Source organism: Pelodiscus sinensis, chromosome 16, assembly GCF_049634645.1.
Source record: "Pelodiscus sinensis isolate JC-2024 chromosome 16, ASM4963464v1, whole genome shotgun sequence".
Lineage (NCBI taxonomy): Eukaryota > Metazoa > Chordata > Testudines > Trionychidae > Pelodiscus > Pelodiscus sinensis.
The window spans coordinates 5,666,524-5,683,467 of NC_134726.1; the positions used below are offsets into that span (position 1 = coordinate 5,666,524).

Here is a 16,944-nt window from a genome sequence, read left to right on the forward strand (position 1 = left end):
AGGCCTCCACTCTGTGGGGGAGAGCGGCTTGCAGCAGGGCGTGGGGCACAGGGGGAGACTTCTCCATGGAAATCACCAGCAGCACGTTCAGGGCCCTTCTGGGGAACGTCTCCAAGGGCCTTCCGGTGTTGCCTCAGGCGCTGGGGCGGTTACCAGGCAGAGCCGTGTCCCCGCTGCATCCAGGGCTCCCCTTGCCAGCAGGAGCTCTCAGCCCAGGGCCCGGGCTGGCCCTTCACGCCCGGGAAGGGCTTTCGACACCACGCCTGACTCCCAGCACTTGTAGGAAGGGACAAAGCTTCACGCTGGCCACAGCTGACTTTTGTGACCAGAACTGCCTGGGCGTCCATTTGAGAAGACTTTTCGCCTCACAATTTAACACACTCCTGTCCCCACAGGAGGAGGCAGGCTCCTTCTGGGGGCCAGCGCTTGCTCTGCCTCCTCTGGCCTGCCCCCCGGGCCGCCTTCGCCCCGAGCACATCCCCGCTCAGCCAACACGCTGATCCCGGCTCCGCGCCGTCGTCATGACCCCAGCCTGGCCGGCGATAGGGTGAAAGCAGCCCTTGAGGCTCTGCAGGGCCACACCTCTTGGGGGCGGTGGACTGTATCCCTCCATCCTTGTCTCCTGCTAGTCCAGTAGATAATTAGCTGCTGTTTTCTTGCCTGAAAAGACTGGAGAAGGTGCCTGTGAGAGCACAGCTAGCGCCCTGGCGAGGGGCAGGTGGGGAGGGCCTTGACGAAGTAACCGGGGCTCAAAGGACACCCGAGCAGGCTCCATGGAGCAGCCCCATGATCGCAGCCACCGGCACTCACAGAAACGTGGCCTCTGGCCGCCCACAGCTCTCCGTTTTGCTGTGGCTGACCAGTTACGTATGATATTTCTGGTGCACCAGCCGCGTGCTCGGCCCTGTACGTGTGCGGAGACCCGTCTCGGCCCTGAGGCGCTTGTGGGAAGAGGGGATCTTGGTGGCCCCTAGAAGGCGGATGAGGGCAGGAGGCACCAGAACGAAGGACTTGGAGCTTGCTGGGTTTTGTTCAAGCTCACAAGACTCGCTCCTTGCGGCGGCCGTGATCTGTTCAGAGGGATCGGAGGGAGGGAGGAGTCGGCAGGCAGGGCGAGCAGAGGCTCCGGAGACCCATGCGGGACAGAGGTGGTGGGCCCACAAGAAGACGTCTTTCTTACCAAGCAGAAGGGGCGGCGAACCCTGGCTGTAGGTTTTGCTAGGCATGGAGGCGCGCCACTCCCCCTCCCTATAAGAGGGTCTGACCCACAGGTGCTGTTTCCATCTCCTCCAGCTCTGTCTTCTCCTCCTTACACCTCACGGCGATGGTGCCTGCTGCAGAGGCCACTTACACCCTTTAAAGAGCCCACAATCCCCAGGAAAGTGCAGATCAGACGTTACGTCTCAAATCTCCTTTGTTCCCACAGGGCCTGCCCAGCCCGGGATGGCCGGGGCACTGGTTGCTATGGGACTGCAGCCTTTTCAGCCCGGCTCCTGTCTGGTCACCATGGCTTCTGTTGGCAGGAACAAAGCAGCCCATTCTTTGCCGCTTCCCCACCTGAGCCGGGGAAGGTAGCAAAGCAGATGTCCTGTGAGGAGAGGCCCATAGTGCACACCTGCCACGGAGCAGCAGACAACTCCCCCCCCCCCCCGCCGTCCCGCCGTTCTTCTCTCCAGGTCACCCTGCGTAGCTCTGCCTGGCAACAGCCTCCACCACCCCCTCAGCGGCACTGCAGCTTGGGAGGCAACTGCCCTTGTAGCTCTGGCAGGAAGCCACGGCCATGCCAACTTAGGCCTTATGACAAGGGGTGGGCAGAGGGTAAGCGCCCAGAAGAGGGGGGCCTCTCTTCATCATGGAGGAAGAGCAGCTGGGAAGACCAGGCTAAGGTGGGTTTGGGGTGGTTGGTAGAATGGCAGAGGGAAGCCCCGTCACAGAGGACAGGAGAGCTTGGATCAGAACAACATGCCCTTTCCCCCTAGGGGGTACGAGGACTTTGTCACCACTGCCCAAGACTATCCATTCCAATCCAAAGGAATTACCGCCGGCGGCACGGCCCTTTTGCGTTTGCCAGCAGAAAGGCTACGGGAACGTCAGCAGACCGCTGATTTCAGACTCCAGCGTGAGTCCCAGCGCCAGAGAACAGGGTGTGGGCAACGCTCCCCGTGAGCTAGGAGTCCAGCCAGAACAGCTGCTGGCACGCTGCTTCGAGACAGTCGCTCGGGGCTCACCAGTCACTGATTGTGTGGGGCGGCTGATTCTCAGCAACAACTAGGTTTAGAGACAGTCGCTGATGGGAGAGAGTGGAGCTAAGGCCAAGGAGGGGGAATGCAGCTCCGCTGTCCCACCCCATAGGAGCAGGACCATGAATGGGACACGATCTGAAGAGCAGGAGTAAAATTCCACCACTTTTCCTCCAGCCTTGCAGCTCCAACAGCCTCCCCCTGCCTTCCGCTGGGTGCGGGGCTGTGGTCAGGCACCGTTCGGCCTGGACTCCTCTTATGCGGATTTTTGTTTTATTTCAGGGCCCATCCGCTTCTTTCCTAACTAACCCAAGGCCTCTCTATCCGAGGATGTCGAGAAGGCCAAGACTTGAACAGGGTTCAAAAAAGAACTAGATCCATTCATGGAGGCTATTAGCCGGCTGGGCAAGGAGGGTGTCCCTAGCCTCTGTTTGTCAGAGGTTGTGAATGGGTGACATCGATCACTTGATCCATCACTCCCTCTGCGGCACCTGGCATTGGACTTTTGATCTGACCCAGTGTGGCTGTTCTTAATGTCTCCTTCTGCCAGCCCTGCCAAGCCAACAGAGAGCTGGATCCTAACCTAGCCTTGGGCATCTTCCCCACCCAAGATTCTTTGCAGACATTCTGCTACTGGCCACGACGCAAGAGGCAGAAACACAGCCGGCTTCTTCCATGCCAGGTGGAGCGGGCAGCGTCTTTCGCCTCCTAAGCCGCAGGCCATTGTCTGGGCCTCCTCGAAGGAGGAGAGAACCCTGCAAAGGCGAACGAGCCGCTTTCCCTGAGCACTTTGATTTTCAGCCCTTTGCTCTGTCTGTGGCTCATCACCAAATACCTTTCAGCAGAGGAAGATTTGTCCTCTTCACCAGCCCTGCTTCATTCCCAATTCCTTCGCTCACGCCCCCGCGGGATCGCCTGCTCCAAGACGCTAGGCTCTGCATCAAGGCTGGACAACCCAATCCCGGCACAGCCATCTGTCTGCCTGGAGGGAGCATTTCCACGGGCCAGACAAATGAGCCAGCCTCGGAATGAAGTCTCTCTCCTCCAGCAGCGCCGGTCAGCCAGGAATTTCCTAATGATACAGCTGCTGCCACTCAAGGGCCAGTTAGCCGTGCCCATCACGCACACAAGAGAAAATCAGGGCTTGCTGGCTAGAGATCTTCCCTTCTGTCCCATCCATAGCAGAGGAGCAAACGGCTGTCACCCACCAATGTCAAAGCCGTCCCTGATGCTAACGACTCATTTTGCATAAGGGCAAGGCAGGCAAGTCTGGATAAATAAGAGCCCCTTTTGAGCATCAGCCAAAGCTAGAGACGCAAGATGCCCTGGGATGATGAGGAGGGATGTTAAATATCAGATAATTGAATAGTCGAGTAACCTCATGAAATGTTATTGGTTAGTCGACTATTCTGTAGTCCCCAGGGGCGGGGCTGGCAGCCCGTGTATCAGAGGTCCCCAGGATGCCAGGCGGGAGCTAGTCTGCGAGGGGAACCAGTTTAAAAACCAGCTCCCCTCGCGGACCGGCTGCCTGTCACTCAGTGCTGCTGCTTTTGAGAAAGAGGCAGCAGCCCGGGATAGCAGCAGCCCCTGTCTTTGGGGAGGGAGTCTGAGCTAGGGTTACCAGATAGGTTTCCAAAAAATACCGGACACACATGATCTCACAAGGGGGCGGGAGGGGGTGGGGGGAAGAGACCCGGGAGAGGAGTGGGGCTGGTCAGCGGAAAGCAGGGCTGGCTGGGAGGGGATTGGGAGGAGTGGGATTGGCTGAGCAGGCTGGCCGGGAGAGGGTCAGGGGGAGTGAGGCTGGCCGGGGGAAAAGAGCGGGAGGGGGGAAACCGGCTGGCAGGGAGAGGGGCTGGTCAGGAGTGGGTCGGGGGGAGCGGGGCTGGTCAGGAGTGGGTCGGGGGGAGCGGGGCTGGCCGGGGGAGAAGAGCGGGGGGACCGGCCAGTGGGAAGCAGGGCTGGCCCAGGCACACGCAGATCCCAGGGTGCTGCCCGTCCCACGCACGGCCCTGGCTGAGCACACGGGCAAGTCCTGCCCCGGGGATTCCATCCCGCCCGGCCCCGCCCCGCCCCTTTCTACCGCGTAGTTGCGTACCGCCTGGCTGATAGACACACTCATGCAGTGTGGGCGTGTCTATCGGCCAGGCAGTACGCAACTACGTACTGATACTCACGATAATAGTAAAACGTAATTAGAAAATACCCGACATTTCTATGTCCGGTATTTTCTCAATTTGTTTCCTGGACAGAAAACTCAAAACTGGCCACCTGGCAACCCTGGTCTGAGCTCCTGGACCCGATATAAGCCAGAACTGAGCTGGGCTGCCTGCCCGCCCGGCTCTAATACCCTTGAAGTGCAGAGCTGAAACGGGGGTAGGTCCTGGACCCAACCTGAGCCAGGACTGAGCCAGGCCTTCTGCCCGCCTGGCTCCTAGTTCACTTTAAATGCAGGGCTGCAGCAGAGGTAGGTCCTGAACCCCTTGCAAGCCAGCACTGAGCCAGGCTGCTGGCCAGCCTGCTAAAAAAATGTCCCAGGAGGGAGAGGGGAGTGGGGAGGGAAACGCGCGTAGTCTATTGCATTAACCTATAAGCTTTTGCTTAACGGTGAATCGACTACGCTATTACATCCCTACTCTGGGGTGGGGCTCAAACCAAGTGGGAAAGGTGAGGGACCAACCTTTTGTCTGGGTTCATTCCACTTGCGTTTTGCTTGGACCTGCAGGCTCTGAGGCTGGGAGCGACCAGGCCACTGAAACGAGTGTCTGCCAAAGCCTCCACCCCAGCCCATCCATACACAGGTCCACCCTCTAAGCCACTGGGAGTTAGGCACCTGCTGACCCCTGAGGGTCTGGACCTCCCCCCGTCAGCAGGTGTCCAAGGCAGGGACGTAACACCCTCACTGTACAGACACAGGAACCAAGGCCCGGGGAGCAAAAGCTATTTGGCCAAAGTCACTGGAAGAGATGGGACTAGCACCTAGGTCTCCTGTTCCCATCGCCCAACTAGTCCTCACAGCTTCCGAACTAACCCCAGAGCCAGGTAACGCTTGCCCAGGCCCAAGGCTCAGGTGGGCTGGCCGGGTCTCTCCCCGTTTGTGGGTCCGAGGGCTGAAGCACACGCCCATCCTCCGTGCAGAAAACAACCAGCACTCAGAGCCGGCCGGCCGAGCTTCCGTGGCCTGCACGTCCCCACGGCTGGGAGAGACGAGCCCCGCACATCTGCAAGCATTCAGCACCACCCCAGCCTCCCTCGTCTCCTCTTCCCTCAGCAGCGGAGCTCCGGGCAGGGTGGGGGAGGAGCAGCGCGGGGCCTAGCATGGCGGGGAAGGCTGCACCCTCCTGTTGAGCTCAGCGTTGAAGCCCGGGCAGGAAAGTCCCTGAGGGGCTGAGGAGGAGGAAGGCTCATTCCCGGGAGCCAGGGGGAGGTGGAGCAGCAGCGTGAAGGCCGGTATGGGCAGAACCATGCCTGGGCCCCGAACGCTAACCGAGTGGGTGCCCCGAACCCCGGTCATGGCCCAGAAAAGCCCAGAGGGCCTCACTGAGCTGTTCTCTGGTCATTGCCTCCTCCCCAACTCGAAGGGGAACCCCCTGGGGCTGTGTCTGTGTTATTGAAAGGGGGGGGCCTACATGACAGCCCTGGAGCAGCCCACTCAGACGCCTGCACAGCCCCACGGACAGGCTAACCCAGTCCCCAGCCTGGGACTCCGAGCATCCCGGGAATCCTGGGCCCCTCTGGGCGCCAGCCCGAGAGGGGACTGTGGACTGCACAAGCCACCAGGACTGTGTTTCCCTGCCCCTGTCCCAGGAAGGGGGTGGGGGTGAAGGAATTAAGCCAGGTCTCTCCCTGGGCATCAGTGAACACTCCCCGGCCAGGGACAGCAGGGGGACTGCTGCTTAGCTCGCACTGCCCCCTCTTGGCAGAACCCAGAACTTCACCACCGCTGTTGGGCGTTCAGCCAGGCCCAGTTCGCAGGCAGGATTGCCCAGGCTGGGTTGGTGCCTGGAGAAGGACCCAGGAAAGTGGCCCCAGCCAAGTGCCCTGCTCATTCAGAGCCGATGCCTGGCTCAGATTTGTGCCGGGCTGCCAAACCCGCTGCCATGCAGAAGGGAGTTGGGAAGCAGCAGGGAAAGAGGGCTTGGGATCCCCCTTAACCAGAAAGTCCTCTCCCTACCTCCTCCCCTCCTCCAGCCTGGGGCAGGCCCAGAGGGCACATGGGGGAGAAGAGGTGGTGGAGAGATGCAGGTCCAGTGCTCCTGACTCCGCCCAGCTGGTGTAAGCACATTAAATACAGGCTGACCCCTTCCCTCCCTGGCCAACTCCCCAACATAATCCCCAAGCAGGGGTGGGCAATAAGTGGCCTGCAGGCCGCCAGGTGCTCTATTTACCTGAGCGTCTGCAGGTACCACCGCTTGCAGCTCCCATTGGCCACACTTCAGTGTTCCTGGCCAATGGGAGCTGCAGGAAGCGGCAGTTTGGACCGCGCCATTTCCCGCATCTTCCATTGGGCGCGAATGTTGAGTCGTGGGCAACGGGAGCTGCAGGAGGTGGTACCTACGGCTGCTCAGGTAAACAAAGCACTTCCTGGGCTATCCCTGGCCAATCGTGTCCGGCCCATCGCTTCTTCCCCGTCCCTGTCCGAAAGCCAGCAGGGAGCCGCTGGAGGCTGGCCAGGCCAGAGGGCTGGAGCCACACCGCCCACAGACACCTTAGCAAGTCCACGGAGCTTTACCAGAGTGGCCCAGCGGAGAATCCAGACAGTTCGGGGGGCCGAGAGTGGCTGCTGCTTAGGGCACCTGTTTGCCCATTTCAGGCCAGCTGTGCTAGGAAGCTGCCATCACCTGCCAGTCCCATAAAGCACCCGAGCCCGGTCAGCTTAGGGTGCCAGGCAGGAGCTGGTTTGCAAGGGGAGCCAGTTAAAAAAAACCAGTTTCCCTCATGGACCAGCTGCCTGTTGCCCTGCGCTGCTGCCTCTGATACAGAGGCAGCAGCATGGAGTGGCAGCAGCCCCTGTCCAGGGCAGGGGGTCAGAGCTCCTGGACCCAGCACGAGTTGCAGCTAAGCCGGCTGCCTGCCCACATGGCTCCTAATACACTTTAAATGCAAAGCTGCAGCGGGGGCAGGTCCAGGACCCAGCACAAGCCAGAATTGAGCCGGGCTGCTGGCCTGCCTGCTAAAAACTTTCCTGGCAAGGGGGAAATGCATGTCGTCTATAGCATGAACCTATCGGTTACTCGACTGCACTATTCCATCCCTAGCACGTGGGTCTCTTCCACTAAATCCCGGCAGGAGATGGCAGCAAATCCCTGGGAAGCGAGGGCATGCGATACCCCTCCAGGGCTGGGCCTTTGTGGAGTCTCTGGTGTCCCGGGGTAACCCCGCCGGAGGCCCCCTGCCCGGCGCTCTAGGGGACTGGCACAGCACCCCGTGGCCCAGTGCCAGGTGGCTGCTCTGCTCCAATTGCAACACACAGACTGAGGCCTCTGTCTCCAGAGCCACGGGCTCTCTCTAGGCCCCTCCCCGGCCCACGCACTGCCCCCAGCACCCCCATTTGCTGCCCTGCCTCTGCTGGGTTAGGGACACACGCCACGGAGGGGCCCTGCCACGGGGATTTCCCCCCACCGCTCAGGCACAGCGGCTGGGCTCTCGCCCTGTAGCTTCCAGGGAAACCAGGAGGTGGTGCTGCCAGGCAGCTGAGTGGCTGGGGCAGCACTGAATCCTCCCCCAGGCCTCTCCTGGGAGCAGCCCCGGGGATGAGCAGGGCTGGCTCGCTCTCACCCTTCAGCAGCAGGGCCCCGCGCAAAGGGCCGGGCTGCTCTGGGATCCCGCAGCAGCAGGCTCCGGTGCGAGGGGGAGACTTGCCCCATAACTCCTGCAGGGCTTTGCCTGTCATGAAAGAAGTGCCAGGGTGCGCGCCATTTTTTGCACTCACAATGGATGCGACCGGAGGGGCCGGGGCTTGGAACTGCCAGGCCCGGAGGGGGGCACAAAGGAAGCACTGGAAATCCTCCTGGCGCAACATGTGCCCGGAGCAGGAGCAGCTGGACACAAGGCGGGCACGCTGGCCAGCCTAGGGGAGGGCTGGCCAGCCGGTCAGGACTGCAGGGCCCTGGCAGAGCTATGGGGGTGGGGAGCAGGAGAGAAGGACTCTGATGCATTAACCACCCTGGGCAGGGCAGCAGAAGCAGGGGCTGCCACGGTTCACAAGGGCCTGGCTGGATGGTGGGTGCATCTGGGGAGAGAGGGAGGGACACAGCTGGGCAGGCAAGCGCTGCCTGGCACTGGCGCATTTGCCACTCAAAGCCTCAGCTGCCACTTTGCCCCCTTGGAGCAGAAGCCTGGCCACCCACCAAAGCGCCCGCTGCCAAGCAACCCAATGCCAGCATTCCCACACTGCTCCTCTGGCGCCGGCTGTTCCTCCTCCCCAGCTCTATGGCCTGTTCTCTTGGGGAACGGCCCCTGCCTAAACTCTCCACTCCATCGGAGCCCAGGGGGATGGGCAGCAACCGAGATCCAGCTGCCGCTCCGTGATCCTGGGGGCCCATCTGGGCTGGGTCCTGCTCAGGCACAAATTATAGCAGCCTAGGGGTGGCTCTAATTTATGCCACTGGTTTAAGGTAAGGATGTTAACTAACGAGTAATTTACTAGTCAAGTAGTCGACGGAATTTCCATCGACTGCTCGACTATTCGATAGGCACTTGCGCGATCCTCCTTTGAAATGTACAAGAGCCCAGCGGGCAGCAAGGGGGGAGGAATTGACTAGTCGACTCGACTATCCGATGAGCATTTGCTTATTGGATAGTCGACTAGTCCTTAACATCCTTAGTGTAAGATCCCTAAAAGATCCTCCAGTCAGCATAGCACAGCTCAGACACACCCTCTGCACCGGTATCCGCGTGGGTGGGGCTGGCACAGGTGGGAGCTGTTAGCTTAATAAAGAAAGTTCCCCCTCCACCAGTAGGGTTGCCAGGTGTCTGGCTTTGAACCGGATAGTCCAGAATTTGAGCTTTCTGTTCGGGAAACAAATTGAGAAAATAGAAACGTCCGGTATTTTCGAAATGAGATGGAATGTAGGTTGTGATGTCACGTCAAGCGTGTCTGGTATTTTTGTTGAAACCATCTGGCAACCCAGGGAGTTGACAGCCAGAAGCCACCCTCTTTTGCACCTCCCCCCCAGCAGTGCGAAGGGGCCAGATCACAAACAAAAAACTGGGTGGTTGGTGAGAGGCAAAAAGAAAAATCATCTCCAGGCAGAGACAAATGCCTAGAAACAATCAACTTGAGGGATACGTCCTTGGAGATGCTGCTGCTGCAGGAGGGAGTGAATACGGCTTTGCCTTCTGAGGTTGCCAGCTCCACCGAGTGCTGAGAAAGGAGCCTTGACCCACCAGGCTACTGCGTGGATAAAATAAGCTGCTTTGAACATCTTTACAAGACGCTCACAATGCTGAGTGCACTAGAGGCACACAGCAGGGGCAGGGACGCACCCGCATTCTATTCTGCTGAGCACAGAACAATGCCACGCCCGAGAAGCAGCAGGCAGCATTACAAACACACAGCCAAGGTAGACTTCAGAGCCTCTGAGCCCTACTCCTACAGTCTGGGACAGGCGATGCTGTGCAGCGTGCAGGGAGAAACCGGCTGCTGTCAGCCGTGTGCATGTCACTGCGTTGCAGCAGGCAGACGGGCGCTGGGCAGCTGGGATCAGTTCCAGGAGAGGAAGATGACTGAAAGGAAGAGTGCAGGGCTAGATCCTGGGGCAAAGCAGCACCGCTCCAGCCAAGTCCAGGTAGGTAGCTTGATAGTAAAGTCAGATGTGCAGCCCAGAGAAGGTGGGTTTTTTAGAACCCCCCCAGGCCTTGGTGCCTGCTCTCAAGAGGAATGATTCTGGGGGCTACTGAAGAGTGGGAGGACTCTCCCTCCCTCCCTGGGGGCATGGCAGGCTTGTGGGTGGGGGTGCAGGAGGAGAGGGCTCCTCACTGGTGAATTCCCCCCTTCGAGACAATCAAGCCCTTTTCTCCTGCTTTGAGACCCCAAAATGCTACTTCTTGTATTAACCTCCCACACTTTTAACTATGAAGACGAAATACAATTGCCTCTGTGGGCACTGCACATGCTCCCAGAGCAACACGGGTCCTGCCCCAGGCAGCTGACATGCTGCCCAACCTAGGCTGAATTCCCTCCCCCGCTCCGCAGACGGGCCAATGAGAGGCCAAAAGTGACTTGGCCAAGGCCATGCAGAGAGTTGGTGGCGGAGGCAAGAACTAAATCCAGAACTCACCCGTGCATCATGCAGAAGCTTTTTGGTGCCCCCTGCTTTAGAAAGTCTGAATCTGCTGCTGAAAGGGATGATTTAAGATTAAAGTAAAGGGGGTGGGGCCAGTATTTGAAAAGCAAGATTGGGAGCAGCTTTCCAGCAAGAATAGGGTGGGGCTGACTTCGGATTTTATTTTAGGCCTTTTTACCCATGTAACAGCCCAAACCCGCCCTCTGGCCGTTGCCCATAAGGACTGAAACCCGCCGGTGCCACCCCCCAGGCCAGCGGCCTCAGCAGCAGGGCAAGATGGCTTTCATCCCCCATGGCCCAGCCCGGGGACCAGCTCTGCCCTTCAGGGACAGTGCCAGCTGCCCCGTTCTCCTTGTTCCTGCAGATCACCCCATTCCCAGCCAGCCCAGGCCGGACGAGGGGTCAGTGAGTCCTTGTGTAAGTAACCAAACCCCACACAATACCAGAGTGAGTGTGTGCGTGTGGGGTGGAGGGGGAGAATCATTTTAACAAGCTGAAGTGACCAGCAAGACCCTGTTAGCAGGCTGCATGCGGCAATTAGCGGCTAATGAACGCTCTGCACCACCCAGCACTGGAGAATTCTTTTGTCTCCCTCCATAACGAGATCAGAGGACAGGAGAGTGTGAGTGTGTAAGGGGGTTTCTATAGGCTCCCCCCCCCCAGTAGAGATTTCCACTGAAGAGCAGTTTGGGCTGGAGCAACACAACTAGCCTGTATGGGGATGCTCCCGATTTCCCTCCCACCCTAGGGTCTGTATGTTGGGGCGACTGTATCGCTCCTTGAAAGGGGGAGCTTTTTCTGCCTCTCCCAGGTGCAGTTGGCAAGGCTGATGGGTGTGGAGAGGAGGGATGACTTCGTAATTAAGACATTGGCCAGCGATCATGGGGGGGGGGGGGGAGAGGGTCAGTTCCAGCTCTGCCACAGACTTCCTAGATGACCTTGGCCAAGTCACTTAAGACTTGGCATACAAGGGCAAGGAGTCTTAGGCAATGGCAGATGTTTCTGTTAAATGGCAGTTATTATAACACAGCCAGAAAACACCACTGCAGAGAGAACCTCCCCGAACTGCTCCCCCTTTGAGCCGCACCACGGATAACTCTGGCACAGTCTGAACGGGAGGATGAACCTTGGCGTTCGGTCCAGTGGTTTCAAATGATAGGTAGACTTGGTGCACGAACACGCTCCCAATGTGTGCGTGTTAACACGTGACCTTTCTGCCCTGTGTTTTAACAGTAGGCGGAGCCAAAAAACCTTCACTCACCCTTCCCGCCAGACAGACTTTTGGGCCTGGGACGTAGGACACACCAGGCAAGACCCTGCTTCCCAAGCGGATGCATCTCCCCTGCAGAGGGATGTATCAAGAGCTAAGCTCATAGGTTTACATGACCCCAACGATCCAGCACCTGAGCACCCCACATCTTCAGTGCATCGATCCTCCCAACAGTGCGGTGACTTAAAGGGGTTATTGGCTCCATGTTAGAGATGGCTCCTAAATCCCTTTTGGATCTGGGCCCATGAAGTCCATGGCAGAGCTGGAATGAAACCCGGGTTTGGCCCACCATGTCGGCAAACAGCCCTCTGCCTTTTACTGAAATGTGGCTGGCTGCTGTGATTCTCCCCTCCAAAAAAGTAGCTAAACAGGAGTCACGGGCAGGAAGAGAAACCAAAACTGCAAAGGGACAGAGTACCGGGAATGAGACATGGGTGCAATTTGGCCAGAAAAATGGTGTTGTTATTGTGACATGGTGGACTCACAAGGCAGCTAGCCATGAGTTCAGGAAGGCCAAAGTTGTATTCTCCCAGATTAGCGGATCGAGCCGAGCCCTCCGGACAGCCAGTGCAAGGCCGTAACCAATGGGCCGTCCTTCTCTGCGACTCGGCCAGCTGCTGAGCACACCTGGCTGCTGTGGTACGAGAGCACCCGGAAGGGCATCGCGTGGCTACTGGAAAAGCGTGAAACTGCCCAGTGTGTGAATAGCAGCACTGAATGCACTGGTGCTACCCCTCTGGATGGGGCTTTGCAAGTCACTCTCCCCCACTTAAGAGGAGCCAGGCGCTGGCCAGAGAAAAGGAAGCCTGCCGGCTCCAGTCAGCATTGGGGACCAGACTGTTAAGAGTCTGGTCGACAGCACAGCAGGGCTAAAGCAGACTCCCCCTGCCTGGGCTCCACGTGGCTCCTATGTGGAGGGCAGCCAGGGTGCACTGCCCACGCCTCCAGCGTGGACTCTACAGCTCCCATTGGCCCAGAACCGTGGCCAATGGGAGTGAGGTGTGTGTAGGGCCCCCTTTTATCCATCCTTTGTCCCAAGGGTGCCAGGTCTACCTTGGTTGAGGGCAGGGCTCGAACCCTTGACCTTTGGCTCCCAGAGTGGCAACGCCTCCAAATACAGGCCAGATACGATGGATACTCCTGAGAGCAGCGTGGATCCAGGGCAGGCAGGGAGCTTGCCCTAGCCCTGTTGCGCTGACAACTGCCTGAGCTAAGCGCTGCCTGGCTGGAGCCCACACCTCTCCCCCCTCCCATACTCTGAAACCCCTGTCCCATTGGAATCACCTCCTGCACCCTAACTCCCTGCAGGATCTTGCACACCTACCTGCATCCCAACCCTCCCACACCCAAACTTCCTCCTGGAGCCCCCCCACCTGTACCCCAAACACCTGGCCCATCCCAGAACCCCCTCAAGTTCCTCTAACCCCTCACCTCCACCCCAGAGCTTGTGCCACCCAACAGCTGGGGCCCTCACCCCCTCCTGCACCCCAACCCCTTGCCCCAGTCTGGTGAAAGTGAGGGAGGGTGGGGAAGAGCAAGAGATGGAGGGCTACAGTGACTGGGGGAGGAGCCTCAGCGAAGGGGCGGGACAGGGACTGGACTGGGGTTGGGGCAGAGCTAGGGTGTTCATGCAATTAGAAAGTTGGCAGCCCCTCCCCAAAACACGGTGTCCAATTTAGACATTGGGTGTCACCGCAATGAAACACATTAGTGGGTGCTTCCAAAGACACAGCCACCTGCTTTACCCCAATTACCAACCTCGGTGAGCCTGGAGACGTCAGCCGAGAGTGTGCTGAGTCAATACACGCAGAGAGAAGCAGAGAAACGCCATTCCAGGTGTGACGCCCCCTCCCTCCACACGCTGTATGAAGCCGCCTTATGGATACAAATGGGCAGAACTCGAAGACACTTTGGACAAAGTATATCACGTCACCTATTAGTTATAATGTCACAGTGACAAGCACCAGAGCCACCCCACAGCATCGGAACGGCTCACAGGCTGTCTGCTCACCCTCCTAACGTCAGCTAAGGAACAGTTACTACGTCACAGGTGGGGTTCAATCTGTACCTGTGTCCCAGATCAACACCTTACCTGCAAAACAGCCCTCCTTTACAGAGGAGCAGGCACTCGGAGCATAAAGAATGCCACAGAGAGAATTAAATAACTTGCCTTCCCTAGAATGTGAGGCGGTGTTAAAACACGACATTCACAATCACGCGAGCTACCGTGACTCCTTCACACAACTTGGCAATCAGTGCAGACAAGCACAGGGCACGTTTACCATTGCACCTGCAGCTAACCCCTGTTGGATCCATCGGTTTGATTTATAGCCAGCGGACACGACGATCAGCATGACGGGGCTCTGTCGATACTTGGCTGCAAAGCCACATTTAATACGTTAACTAACCTGGATCCTCAAGCTTGTGCGTTAATATCACCTACTTGTCAGCGCAGGCAATTGTCCCGCGAAAGGTCAGACCCGTGTGGTTATCACTGTCAAACGGAGGGTTATTCCGTGAAGCCCTGCAGGGGTCAGTCCTTGGTTTGAGACTATTTAATATTGGCGTTCGTGACTTGGCTAAGGGGGCTGATCAAATTTGCGGGTGACACCAGGCTGTTTGGAGGACAGGCTCAGAATTCCATGTGATTTGGACACACGAGAAGACGGATGTGAAATCAACGAGAGGCAATTCAATAAAGACAAGCCCTGCATTGGGAAGCAGAAGTCCCGTGGGGACTGACTGGCCAGAGGACAGCACTGCTGATTAAGGATGGGGGGTGGGGGGGAGGGAGAGGATAGAATGGCTCAAATTGAACGAGAGTCAATCACGCGATGCAGCAGCTAAAACAAGTGGCATTGATATGACACAGGAGGTCACGTCCCACTCTCCGTGGCACTGGAGAATTGCACCCAGTTCTGGGCCCCCCTGTCCCGGGGCAGACTCACCACCACGGCGCCTCCAGCTGGTTGCTCTGGGAATTAGCTTGCTGACTCACTGGATGCTTCCCTCTCACTGGTGTCTCCTGTGTTCTTCTTTGACCACAGCGTTCTCTTCTGGACACAGCCCTTCGGCAGTGCCCACGCCAGTCTCTGAGCCCCCTTCTGGGGGGGGGGGGTGTTTACCCAACTGTGCACTCCAGCGTCCTCCCCTCCCAAGGGGCACCCAGTTCTTCTATCAGGGAACGCCCAGTTCCCCTGTACCCCCCTTGCCTCAGTCTTCATCTAGCCCCTGCCTCGGGGCAAAATGCAGTCTGTAAGGGCCACTCATCACTGGCAAAGGGGGTGACCTGCCACCTTTGCCTAACCTGGCTGCTTCAGGCCCTGTAGCCTGGGAGCTTGCTTGGCCAGAACTTCCCCAGCCCTGCCTGCCTGCCTTCCCCAGCACAGCTCCACCTCCAGGAAGCCTCCTGCTTCCCTGCACTCAGGTCCCTACTGCTCTCTGTCCAGAGCAGCAGTCAGTTCTCCCCTCCTGCCAGGAGTCCTTTTTATACAGCCCCCAGCTGGGCCCTATTTAGCCAGAATGAGGCTTCACTCTCAGCCCTCACTCAGGGCTGGGGTTTTGCCCTTAAAGGGCCAGTGCCCGGCAAACGCCCTGTCACCCCCCCCCCCATTACAGAAAGGATGTGGATGCATTGGAGAGGGCCCAGCGGAGGGCAACCAAAATGATGAGGGGGCTGGAGCACATGACCTACGAGGAGAGGCTGAGGGGTTTGGGCTTGTTTAGTCTGCAGAAGAGAAGAGTGAGGGGGGATTTGGTAGCAGCCTTCAACTGGAAGGGGGGTTCTAAAGAGCATGGAGAGAGGCTGTTCTCAGTGATGACAGTGACAGAATGAGGAGCAACGGTCCCAAGTTGCAGAGGGGAAGGTCTGGGTGGGATATTAGGAAAAACTCTTTCCTGAGGAGGGTGGTGAAGCACTGGGCTGGGTTCCCTAGGGAGGGGGTGGAATCTCCATCCCTAGAGGTGTTTAAGTCCTGGCTTGACCGAGCCCTGGCTGGGATGATTGAGTTGGGATTGGTCCTGCTTTGGGCAGGGAGCTGGACTCGATGACTCCTGAGGGCTCTTCCAGCACTAGGATTTTATGATAGAACTTTTAGAAAACTTGGCCTATGGCAAAAGGTTAAAAAACCTGGGTGTTTAGTCTTGAGAAAAGATTGAGGGTGGGTGGACCTGAGAACAGCTTTCAAATATGCGCAGGGTTACTGTAAAGAGAGCCGTGCCCCGTTGCTCTCCGTGTCCGCTGAAGGTAGGACAAGCAGCAAGAGAGATTTCAGTGTGATATTAGGAAAAGCTTTCTAACTCGAAGGTGGTTACGCTCTGGAAGAGGCTGCTAAGGGAGGCTGAGGAATCCCTAGCACTGGAGGTTTTTAAGAGCAGTTTGGACAGACCCCTGCCTGGGATGAGCTAGGTCAGGGGCTTCCAAACGTTGGGTTGTGGCTTGTAAAGATAAGCTGCTATCTGGTCACCAGATGCTTTGTTTACCTGAGTGTCCGCAGGTACGGCCGCTCGCAGCACCCCGTGGCCGCGGGACACCATTCCCAGCCGATGGGAGCTGCGGGAAGCAATGCAGGCTGGGTCACCTCTTCCCACAGCTCCCACTGGCCAGGAATGGCGAACCACAGCCACTGGGAGCTGCGAGTGGCCATACCTGCGGACACAAAGTGTCTGGCGGCCTCCCCTTACAAGTTGTGACCCGAAGTCTGAAAGCCCCGACCTAGGTTTCCTTGGTCCAGCTCAGTGCAGAGAGCGCTAGATGCTTTTTCGAGGTCTTCTCTGGCCTGACATTTCTATGACTAGACAAGGGGTGAAACCGTGGGCCCACTGATGCCAGCGGAGCGGCAGACAGATGGAGTGTCATCTCGCAGCTAGAGGCGAGGGGGATCTGGGATTCCGAACCCCTGGATTCTACGCCAGCTGTGCACTGAATTGCAGCCTGACACCTGATCCCATCTTGTCTGGGAACGGTCTCACGTCCTGGGGTGGAGTTAGTTTTACAGCCCTGGAAATACGGTGGGGTTGGCAAAGCATCCCCCAGGGGGAGAAATTAGACGCTGACCAGGAAGGCTCGGCTTCCAACCCCCCTCTTCCTCCAGCACGGCTGAGAGCCAGGCCAGAGCACCAGGACATCTCTCCTCCTCCAGAAGGA

The 16,944-nt window shown here is 58.2% G+C and overlaps 1 protein-coding gene across 1 annotated transcript in view; it reads left to right on the plus strand.

The window, feature by feature from the left end:
• The first annotated feature begins 9,359 nt into the window (after positions 1 to 9,359).
• LOC102445733 (galanin receptor 2b-like) overlaps positions 9,360 to 16,944 on the plus strand; it is a 32,377-nt gene continuing 24,792 nt past the window's right edge. The window contains exon 1 of the mRNA XM_025185400.2: positions 9,360 to 10,030. The gene's annotated coding sequence lies outside the window, so the exon portion shown is untranslated. The remainder of the gene's footprint in view (positions 10,031 to 16,944) is intronic.